Source organism: Apis cerana, linkage group LG6 (genome assembly GCF_029169275.1).
Source record: "Apis cerana isolate GH-2021 linkage group LG6, AcerK_1.0, whole genome shotgun sequence".
Taxonomy (NCBI): domain Eukaryota; kingdom Metazoa; phylum Arthropoda; class Insecta; order Hymenoptera; family Apidae; genus Apis; species Apis cerana.
The window spans coordinates 5,196,770-5,207,761 of NC_083857.1; the positions used below are offsets into that span (position 1 = coordinate 5,196,770).

At 32.5% G+C, this 10,992-nt stretch overlaps 1 protein-coding gene and 1 long non-coding RNA gene across 16 annotated transcripts in view; one reads left to right on the forward strand and one right to left on the reverse strand.

Annotated features, from left to right (window-relative positions):
- LOC107998282 (fibrillin-2) overlaps nucleotides 1-10,992 on the reverse strand; it is a 152,549-nt gene that overhangs the window by 121,389 nt on the left and 20,168 nt on the right. The gene's annotated exons all lie outside the window — the stretch shown is intronic.
- LOC107998285 (uncharacterized) overlaps nucleotides 1-10,992 on the forward strand; it is a 69,195-nt gene that overhangs the window by 43,403 nt on the left and 14,800 nt on the right. The gene's annotated exons all lie outside the window — the stretch shown is intronic.

Consider the following 10,992-nt stretch of genomic DNA (forward strand, 5'->3'; position numbering starts at 1 on the left):
TATTTCCAAATTCTCGATTTAAATTGTCGAGATAAGCACAATGAAATGATGGTCTAATCAAACGATTAAAGCAACGTATAATGCAAATCATTTTCGAGAGAAAGAAATTGAATTATATTGAATTATATATACGTTGAAACAAAAATCGAGAAAACAGGGGATGAAAATCTTATCGTTTAGCCGCAATTTTCTTTCACCTCTTTGCGATATACTTGTGTACTGTACAAATAAATATATACATATACTACGAGAAACGCTTAAGAAACGAGCTTGAATCAAGTCTGTCACGGAGAATTGAATCTGTTTAAACAGCGATTCGTGAATTCCAATTTCCTGTGAAATTAAACTCCCAGATGGAATTTTCCAAATGAAGTAGCCGTTCGCCGCAACATCCTCAAACTTATCTAATAAGGAACAAATTCTATGAATAAACCGATCGACTCGGCTTTAAAAAAAGAAAAAAGGAATTCGTAATTTTGCCGCCAAAAAAAGAATTATTTAATTCCAATACAATCTCATCGATATCGATCGAAAGAAGAATGAAATATTATTTTATTTTTATTTTTACTTTGTAAAATTCGAACTGTATAAAATTTTGTAAAATTGTAAAAATTTGTGCAATTTCAACGCTAATCAAATTGAAATGTTCTCGAATTGCGAATACCGGTCAATGGTGGTGAGAACGTCTCTAAGAGGATAAGCAATTCGAGCTGTTGCTTTCCTGTTGTCTTTTTACGATAGAACGAAATGGACGACTCGTAATACAAGACAAGCCGATTGGTACACTCTTTCTCTGTCCTGGTTGTTCGATGCACGCGAGAAACCATTTTGATCCGACCATCGGTGATCCTTTCCGTTGAAATTTCTCCCCCCTTTTTTTTTTTTTTTCGTATTTTCATTGTCCGATTCGTTATTCTTTACCTCGATCCTCGATAACGCTGGATAACGTTTGGAAGATCATCGAACGAATAAAAAAAAAAAGAATTTGTTTTGATGTTGGTTGTAAAATTGACAGTAAGATAATAATAGGAGAAGGCATGTTTTGAAATAAAGAAAAAGAAGAAAAAAATGAATAGCAAAAGATGGAGATGGATACTAATTTAGAAAATAATATCCAGTCACGAATAAAAATGCAATAAAATATACTTGTTTCTGCCTTTTGTAAAAGTGTAGAATTTACATTAAAATATTTATACAAGAGACAAGTGCATAGGTTATAGATGATTTTTTATAGAAGTTGAATCATTAAGCTGGCCTAATTGCATAGTGATTAACGCAGTGATCAACAAGCAATTCTATTCAATCTTTTTCCATAACTTTATAATGTAGGTCACACATATCATTATATACATGACATGTACTTATAAATAGCAAAAGGATCATTAATTTAATACATATATTTCATTCTTTATAAGAATTTAATACTTGGTAATGAATGAATAGTTTAATGAAACTACATACATTGAATTAAAAGTATTTTTTTGGTATCTATTCATGATTATTAGTATATGTATTAGTATATGATTATACACTTTTTCAATTTTCGATATCTCCTATAATTCTTCGAGGAACAGGAATTTTTATTGGAAAAATATTCAACAATTTTCACGTTATATATTTTTCTGTGTTATATTAAAAATGATTATATTTTAAAAGTTATATGTCAAAAGTTTCGTTATTAAAATGACGAAAGAAACGAAACGAAACGTCTCAAAATTGAAGGTTTTCAAAGATTCGCAAGAATTTAAAAACCTCTAAAAGTTCTCCACGATGTCTGTAACTTCTCCTCGAGATGGAAATAACAATTCCCAAACCAATTTCTTGATTCAGATTCAACAGAAAAAAAAAAGAGCTTAAATAAGAATATCAAAATTAATGGGATAATAAAATTTTAACGAGTAACTATTAAAGACAACCGTTCATGAATAGGAAAAGAAAAGAAATTATTGCCCATTATATCATGCATAGGAGCCGCCATCGCTTTACTGGAACACGTGACCCAGAACGCGCGTAATTCAAAATCGAAAAGAATAAAAAGCGAATCGAATCGTGCGATCGATTTTTCGAAGTTCGATTCGGTAATACGAATCCAGGGATCGATGGCTGAGCATCAACACTCATTCGACGTGACGAAGCAAGGTTTTCCAAAGCCGCACGAACTTTTGCCGAGAGATACACGCCATTGGCACAGTTCTATCGAATTACCGCGCGACCACGAAAGAGCACTCGGCCCACGCTCCTCCGTTTGAACGACGAGGATCTACCGGCTTAGAAAACCGACTACGTATTACATTGCACCGCTTATTATAACGGATATCTGCGGCTGGGGGAAACGGTGTGTGTGGTGTCCTCAGTCCTCGACCTTTGTTTGCCGATACGAATCGATGCGAGTCGTCTCCTCTCCATAACGACAGCTTTGCAAAACGTTTCGTCACGGTGGATTGTTAAACAACAAGGGGTCTCGAAGGTATAAAGGAAAGTGTTTAAGCCTCAAGTATATATTGGACGACCACTGCTTTCGAGTATTATATGCCTTGTAACGTGTTACGTAAACTGTATGCACTGTGCACCAAGAGAATCGAAAACGAGAAAATAATAAGGTTGAAGAATGTGCATGCATAACGAAAGCTTTGTTATTCGTATATTGGTATCTGGTTACTGGTTTCAGACATTCATGATTTGAAGAAATGAAATAAAAAAAAAGAAAATTCTTGAATTATTAGAGTTTATATATCGGGATGTATCGATAATCGTAATCATTAGCTTTATCGTTTGTACTACATTTGTGTTACATTGTTCATTTTTATTTATATAATGATATATTATATTGTTCGAATTCCCACGATTTTCGGTGGGAATGAAAAAGTATACGATTACACGGTTTAAAAAATGAAGGTGAAATCTTGTAGGGGAAAAGAAATTATTGTATGGATATTACTCCATACCGTTCAATTTTTATAAATAAAATTCTTCCGTATCTCTAGAAACATTGGAGATATTCAAAATGGTCAAAATTATTGCACCATCTCACGTAAGATCTCTGCTACTATCCACAATTTTAGATATCCACTAAATATCTTGGAATCTATTTTTAGAAATCCATACGTTTACTATTTTTCTCGAATCGAAGAAAAATGGTGAGAGAATTAATCGAAGAGAAAAGATCTTTTTTCCAGTAAGAAATGGAGAAGTAGTAAATGGGGCGTGGAAAAGGGCAAAAGAATGAGTAAATGAATAATGAAATTATCGAGAAGAAAATGGGGAAACGAAGATCGAGAAATAACAAATGGAACAAGTAATGGCAAGAGAAAATAGAAAAAAATGAAAAGGCTGAGATTAAAGAAAATTGAACAAATGGAAATAGGAGAATGAAAAAAAAGAAGATGGGGGAAAAATGAAAATTGAATATCACGAGGACAAAGGAAGAAATCGTTTTCGTATTAAAGATTTTATACACCATTATTTTCAATTTTCACTTTTCCTTCATTCTTCTTACCATTTGATCGTGTATAAGTGGTAAGACTTCAAAGTTCATAATGAAAGTTACTGAAATCAATGCATGCTCTTTTCCCAACGATATGAAATTCACGAAATAATCTCGTTTCATATTGTTAACGAAGCGTTTCTACTGCTTAAACAGCAAAAAGGACAAAAAGTTGAAAGCGTGGTTAGGAAAATACCTTTATTTCAGAGCAAAACGGGGCGTACAATGCTTGCTGTTGACAATAGCGTATAGCAATTCCATTGGCGTCTTTATAATAGGAGAGAATATAAACCAATAGATTTTTTTAAGAAATGGTTTCACAAATATAATGGAAAAACGAAAAGCATTATTTTCACGAAAGCTTGCAATGCTTTGTTACTTGTTCTTTTGTAATAAATTGACTTTCAACGATGAAAATTTATATTTTAATAAGAATTATCAATATTATTCTCTCATATTGTACGAGAATATTTTGTCTAGATTCTCGTATTAGAAATGACGTTAAAATTCATGCTCGAATAATTAATTATAATATTAAGTGTAAATTAAAGAAGAGAGGATATAATATTGCTCTTCTTTAATACAATAATATTATTTAATCGAAAAATTCGTATATATTTAGAAATCATTTTTTAATCCATTCAATTAATAAATCAGTATATTTTGCATCTTATTTCTTAAGCAGTAATAAAAAGCAAAGTCAGCAAACAATGTGAAATAAATTATTTTATTTCAAGATCTAAATTAATTTACGTTTAAAATCTAAATGCCTTGCAAGAGCACCTTAAAATTGATTACTTAAAGTATATTACAAATTTTCATTTTTAATCAATATTTAAATACTTTTCACGATAAAAAAAAAAAAAGAAAAAGCATTCACACAAAAGAAATTATAACCATTCCATTTACGAAGACGTCCAGGCCAGAAGCATAAGAAAAACGACTTCAAAGAGCGAGCGAGATGTTGGCCTGCCGCGATTCCGCTCGTTCCACGCGCACCATTTTCGTTTATACTTAACTCCGAATTTTATACGATGGCGCACTTGTCCCACCGGGTGTGCGAATCGCAGACAAAGAAACTCTGGTTAGTTCAAAGCCGCATGGATACGTTCCTCGCTTTCTTTCTGTGTAAAAACTTTGAATGAATGCGAAACGATGCAACTACGTAACGAAATTGGGATAAAGTTGTAAGCTTCTCTCTCTCTCTCTCTCTCTCTCTCTCTCTCTCTCTCTCTCTCTCTTTCTCTTTCTCTTTCTCACACACACACTTCTCTAATGCAATAACGGGACGATTGGAGCGCTGCGATCGCATAAAGAGAGATCGTAAGTAACCGATTTACAATCCTAACGCGATTTACGACGAGACTTCTGTGCGAAACGCGGCCATTTTGCGCCTCCTAACCTCAACTTCTTCCCATTGTTTCTCGTCTGAGGAGAGAGAGAAAGAGAGAGAGAGAGAGAAAGGTTAAATCGTTAAAGAGCGATTGTTATTGCAGTGGTTGGTAATTGACGTTTGATTAAACTGGTGTGGAGTAATTGAGGTTGTACGCGTTAAATGAAAGATCGATCGAGTTTCTGGTTTTTAGTTAGTCGATAGTGGAGGAGGAGACGGTTTGGGATTAAATGTGTTTTTGTAGTACGAGTGGGATGAGAATGATGGATTGTTCGTTTTCATTCGTGGAATGTGCTCGTTTCGCGTTTCGGAGGTGGTTTTTGTTGTTTTATTTATTTTTTTTTTTTTTTTATTTATGAGATTGTTAAGGGGATACACGTGATGCGTGGTGACATGGTCGTTGAGGTGTAAGAGGATAGAGTAAATTAATGGCGGGGAGGGCATTTTTGGAATGAGCAATTTTTGAAGACTTATTGCGAAACTGGGATGATTATCAGGGATGAGAGTTTTCATTTGTAAATAGGATTTTCAGACAATTAATTTTTAAAATATTTATTAAATATTCCGAATTCTAAATCATTACTACAAGTTGTAACTTGATTTGACAATTTTGATGTTTTCATATTTAAAATGTATCAAATTAAATAAATTCTCTCAGAAATTTGCTTGGATGTTATTAAATAAAGTGGATATTTTAGTTTCTGACATATATTTCAGAAAATTAGCTAAACTCTTCGAAATATATTTATATAAAATCATCTTTGCGTAATATTAAATCCTATTATCGGGTATGGTAAAATTAAATTTAAAAAATAACTAAAAGGAAATAATTTATTATTATTATATAAATTTAAAATATTATAAATCTTTGTATGTAACGTGAATTAATATATTTTATAAAAGATACGAACAATCGTAAATATATTTCGTTATCTGCTAATTTTTTATCCAACTTTAAATAATTTTATTTCACGAAAATTTTAATTTAATTTTTAAATATTTCACTCCAACAAGATAAGGCGTGTCAAAAATATATTGTATCCACAAGTTTAATAAATTACTTACATTAAATACTTATGTATGTCATCGTGATATATATCCTCTTATATTATCATATATAATTGACTTAATAAAAATTTGATTTTATACGAGGAAGTAATGTGAATAAGATTTTCAAGAAGATTTTCAATTTCACCAAGTTACAGAATTATTACTCGTAGAATTTCAAGTCTAAAACTAATCTGAAACTAAAAACTTTGTTGCGAAGAGGTTAGAAACTGTGAAAACGACGTGAAGAAGTCGAAAAGTTTTTCCCTATCTTCTTGATATAGTTTTCCAGAGTTGCGAGAATCGTGGAATTTCAACTGCAAACATTTCTTATCAAAAATGAAGCCACGATGAAATCGAGGCGTGTTGTCACTCGTTAATCCCCTTAACACTATCTGAAAGAAACTATCTTGGAGGATCTTCTGTACGATGGAAGCACAGTTTTGACGTAGTTTGTGCCATTTTTCGTTGATTCATGGCGATTCAGAGTTGCGAGAAAAAATAATTCTAGTAGCAACGAGTTAACGCGTGACTCTTTTTACCATCTTTGAATGGAAAGCAGAGTTGTTTAAAGTTGGTTTCCAGAAAAAAGGAGGAAAGAAATTTGTACGATAAATTGGTATTGTTGAAGAAGATGATGGAAATAAGTAAGAGTGTATATTTCTTTTATGATACATTGAAAAAATATGTGGCAATTTTTAATCAAATTCTTATCTCAAATATTTGTTATCAATTATTAATAGTTTATAATATTGTGCAACATTCGATATCGTAATATTTAAAACATCAATATTTACAATGGAAAATCAACATGGATGTTATGCTTTTGATACATATTTGTGGTCAATCATAATCAATTATTAATTAAATTAATGTGATTGTATTTTATACACCATAATTTGGAACGTTAATTAGTAAATAATGAAGTAAAGTTTGTTATCAAATAAACGAATTTATAATCTGTTTATTACGCAAGATATAACGTTATCCTTTATCAAATATAAATTCTTCAAAGATAGAAAGATCGATGTTGGGTATTTTCTGGAAAGAAATAAATAATAATATACGTTTTATATCATAATACTATTCCAAACTTCCGATATTTATAATATCTAATTCGTTGATATAATAATTGAGAATCTTGAAGATCCATTTGCGATAATTTCGAAGAAATTAAAAAAAGACTACTTAGAAAAATTATTTGTCTCGACATTAAAAAGAAAAGGAATAATTAATTTTAAACACAACTCATCATCATCATCATCATCAAATTTTATTAATCGAAACTGATAAAGTTCGAAACTGAAGTTTGAAATCTTCTACCGCGACCTCCTCCTCGATCAAAATCAAATTTAATCTAAAAAAAAAAATTCAATAAGTCAATCAAAACTTTAACCATCCCTTCGAGAATATTTCAATCACGCTAACCGTCAAATCCAACCGGCTCCCAAACACGGAATCATCTTTCATTAATCGAGTCGGATAGGGGCAAAAGCATGGTGGAACAAAGAATTCCGGGGGAACTTCTTCGACTTAATTTCGCCCGGTGGCCCCGCCATGAATTCCCTGAAGCCCGGCAAAGTTTATTATTCCCGGCGGCAAAGACCTTTAAGCCTTTTACATCGGTACTCGAGAAGTCGGCGTAACAAACGAGCGCTAGAGATCGTCGGACAGTGGTGGAACAAAAAAAAAAAGAAAAAAGAAAAGAAAGGAAAGGGAGGGGAAAAAAATAAAGAAAGAAAGGAGTACATTCGCGGTAGCGGAGGCTTTATTTTTGCCGGTTTCATACATCGTTCGGACTCTTTTCACCCGTCCCATGCGTCTGCCCGGACAAATAGTCCGACATTAATTTCCACCAAATGAGAAAACTTCACCGAATTAGTAACCGTCCACCGCCCTCTCTCACGGTCTTTGTATATTTACGCGGTAGGTGCTTTTACAAACTGTGTGTGAGAAAGGACTTCTCACGCGTGTTTTTTTTTTTTTCTTCTCTTCTTTTTTTTAAACGACGTGACGACGCGTACGGAATACATCCGTGGTCGGCTGTTAAATACGTTTAAAAGTTACGTTGGAAGAATTGGGAATTTATTTGTTGGGGAGGAGATGAGATGATTTGGTGATATAAATTCAATTTGAATAAAATTAAAAAATGATGCATGAAAATATAGATCGTACAATTCGCAAATGAATGATAACAGGGAAAAATGTGATAAGAAAAGAAATTTATTTGAGGAACTTTAGGCATTTAGAGATATTCAAGAAATTAAGAGATCAAGGAGGAGATGATTGATGAATAATTTTATACATTGTACAACTATGTTGATGCAATAAAATATCTTGAAAGGATAATTACAATGACGGCGCGGTTAATTTACGTGAATTAAAACGCGTATTAATCATCGTGACGCGTTAATTATCATTAATCATTGTTAATGTAATTTTAATGGCATCGAGTTAAGTATTAAAGAGGCTGTGTAAACTGCTTCACCGAATGGAATACGTAAAAACGAGTTATCATAAACTGGAATGAAGATGTGATCATGTTTCTGATAAACTGATAATAATAAGAATAGTTTTACGAAATGTTATTGATTCAAATTTAATATTATACCAAATTTTTTTCTTTAAACTAAATCTGCATCAAACATTGATGTTTTTAGAGTTTCAAGGTCATTAAAATCTCTCGTGAATTTTTTTTAAATTGTATCCTAATTGTAAAATATTTAAAATTTTATTAATATCGATATTTGACAATTTTGAAATATTTTTTAATTTAATGGTAACAACTTAACAACAATAAGAATTTCACCAAAAAGAAGAAGGTATTCAATTATTCAAAATTCAAATTACTTAGAAGAATTAAAGAGCACACCTAACCTCAAAATCTAATCTTCCAGCTCAATCAGAACGTGACTTGCGGGCAGTGTAAAGACGATTGGGCGTCGATCATGTATGAAGTAATTAATATCCATCCCGATTGACAGTCGACGAGCAACAAGAAGACCGATAACCGTGTCAGAGGCAGTAATTACCGATTTCGGAATGCTCCGTAACTGATCACGAACGGTCATAACGGCTAAGCCCTTCATCACCCAACCAGACGGGCATAATTAAGAAGCAGGATCGCACGCCATACAAATTACATACCGATTCAATTAATTTGCGATCCCAGTGTCGAGCTCATCCCTTCCACGCCTATCATTCTCTTCGCACCCTCTTCCATTTTTACCTTCTTTTCTTTTCTTTTTTTTTTTTTTCGAACGGAATCGACTCCCGTTTTAATTTCGACCGACCGGTAACCGAAGAATTACGAGCCATACCGATATCGTTTGACCCTATCTTCATCGATCTTCCGATGGTTGATTGATCCGTTTGCCTTCGTCGATCGAAATGAAATAATGGCGAAGTGTTTATCTGACAGTGTTGTCTTCCTTCCTTTTGCGACAGCTTTTTGGCGAGTTTGAATATTTTACAAACGCGTGATGGACGCGTTTAATTTTTTATATTTTTGTTTTTGTTCTTGCTTTTGTTTTTTAATGACGGTTTTGGAACGATAGTTGTATTTATTATGGATTAGTTTTGTGCGATTGATAGAGAAGTCGTTCTTTGATATTGGTCGATTTTGGCAAAATTGGAAAAGATGAATCTTTAATTTATTTTAACTTTGTTTCTTATGAAAGTGATAAGAAACATGAAGGAATAGATATTTTTGTAAATTAGATCGAATTATTATGATTAATACAAATATTTTATAAAATAAAAATACATGAATAATTGAAATAAGTATAATAGGAAGTAATATTCATCGTTTTTATTTATTTCAATAAATTCAATTGTATAAATTATGAATTTTTGCGAAGGTGGATATCATAAATTTCAGCTTGAATTATTACTTTTTGTTTCTAAATTTGATTTAACGATTTAACTATAATATCATCAATATGCGTTCAAAGGTTATTCGTTGCACCGAAACGTGATTAGACCATAAACCCTGATGAGCATTAATCCACATTCGATAGCTATTGAATAATATTACTATATAAATCAATTTATTCAATCAAACTATCTCATAATCCTTGTTTATAATCGTATTTTCTCTCTTTATATGTACATTAATTCCTCCCATAGCATATTCTATTTTTGAATTAATAATTTCAACATCATTATATTATTTACTACAAAGAGAACCATCAAACGCATTAATTTCGTTTAATTTCGATCGTGAAAATAATAATAGCAAAAATCTTGAAACAACATTCATTTATTGATATTTAAAATATCTATTGTTTCGATTTTAATCTCAACGATTTAATTTCAACATGTCCAATTATCATTAATAATTAAAAGGCAAACTCAAAGCAAACTTCTTTATTCTTATTATCTCATTAAACTCGAAGAATCATCCCTTTAGATTTTTGCACACCTTCTTTCTATGTATACGTGACGTGACAAAATCATACTCTTCTCCTAACTCTCTAACTCGGTGGTTATTTTTTCTAATTTAAAATTACGAGAATGATTCCATTGTCAAATACAAAAGTCCAAATCTCCAAACTCCAGAGTGGATTCCGTTATGCTCGCGCGTCAACGGGCATCGAGATTAAAAAAAAGGAAAAAAAAGAAACGCAAGGTTAGTTTAATCGACGAGTTAAAAGCTTGATCGCATTGAATTAGTCAGCCGAATTTAATTGATCGAATGATTCGTTCCCTATGCCACTCTCCTGTATCCTCCCTCCCTCCCTCCCTCTTCCTGCAGCTCGAAACGACCTCGATTTATCGTCGCCATTCAATTGCTAACGTTTTAATACTTTTTCGCAGTACAGGATCGGCAGAAAAGACGGCCGATAAAAATTGCATTTAAATCGATCTCGAGCACATCCCTCTGTCGTAAATCGATGGGGTATCGAAGGGGTGCTCGAGCCTGTCCTTTATTAAAACTTAGCCGATTAGCGTTCCGCCAACCTCGATCGACATTGTGAGCGGAGGGCTTGAGGAGGAATTAAATACAATGGAAGCATGTATTTATGGGGGATAGTATTGGCGTGTGGAAAATTTACGATGGAATAAA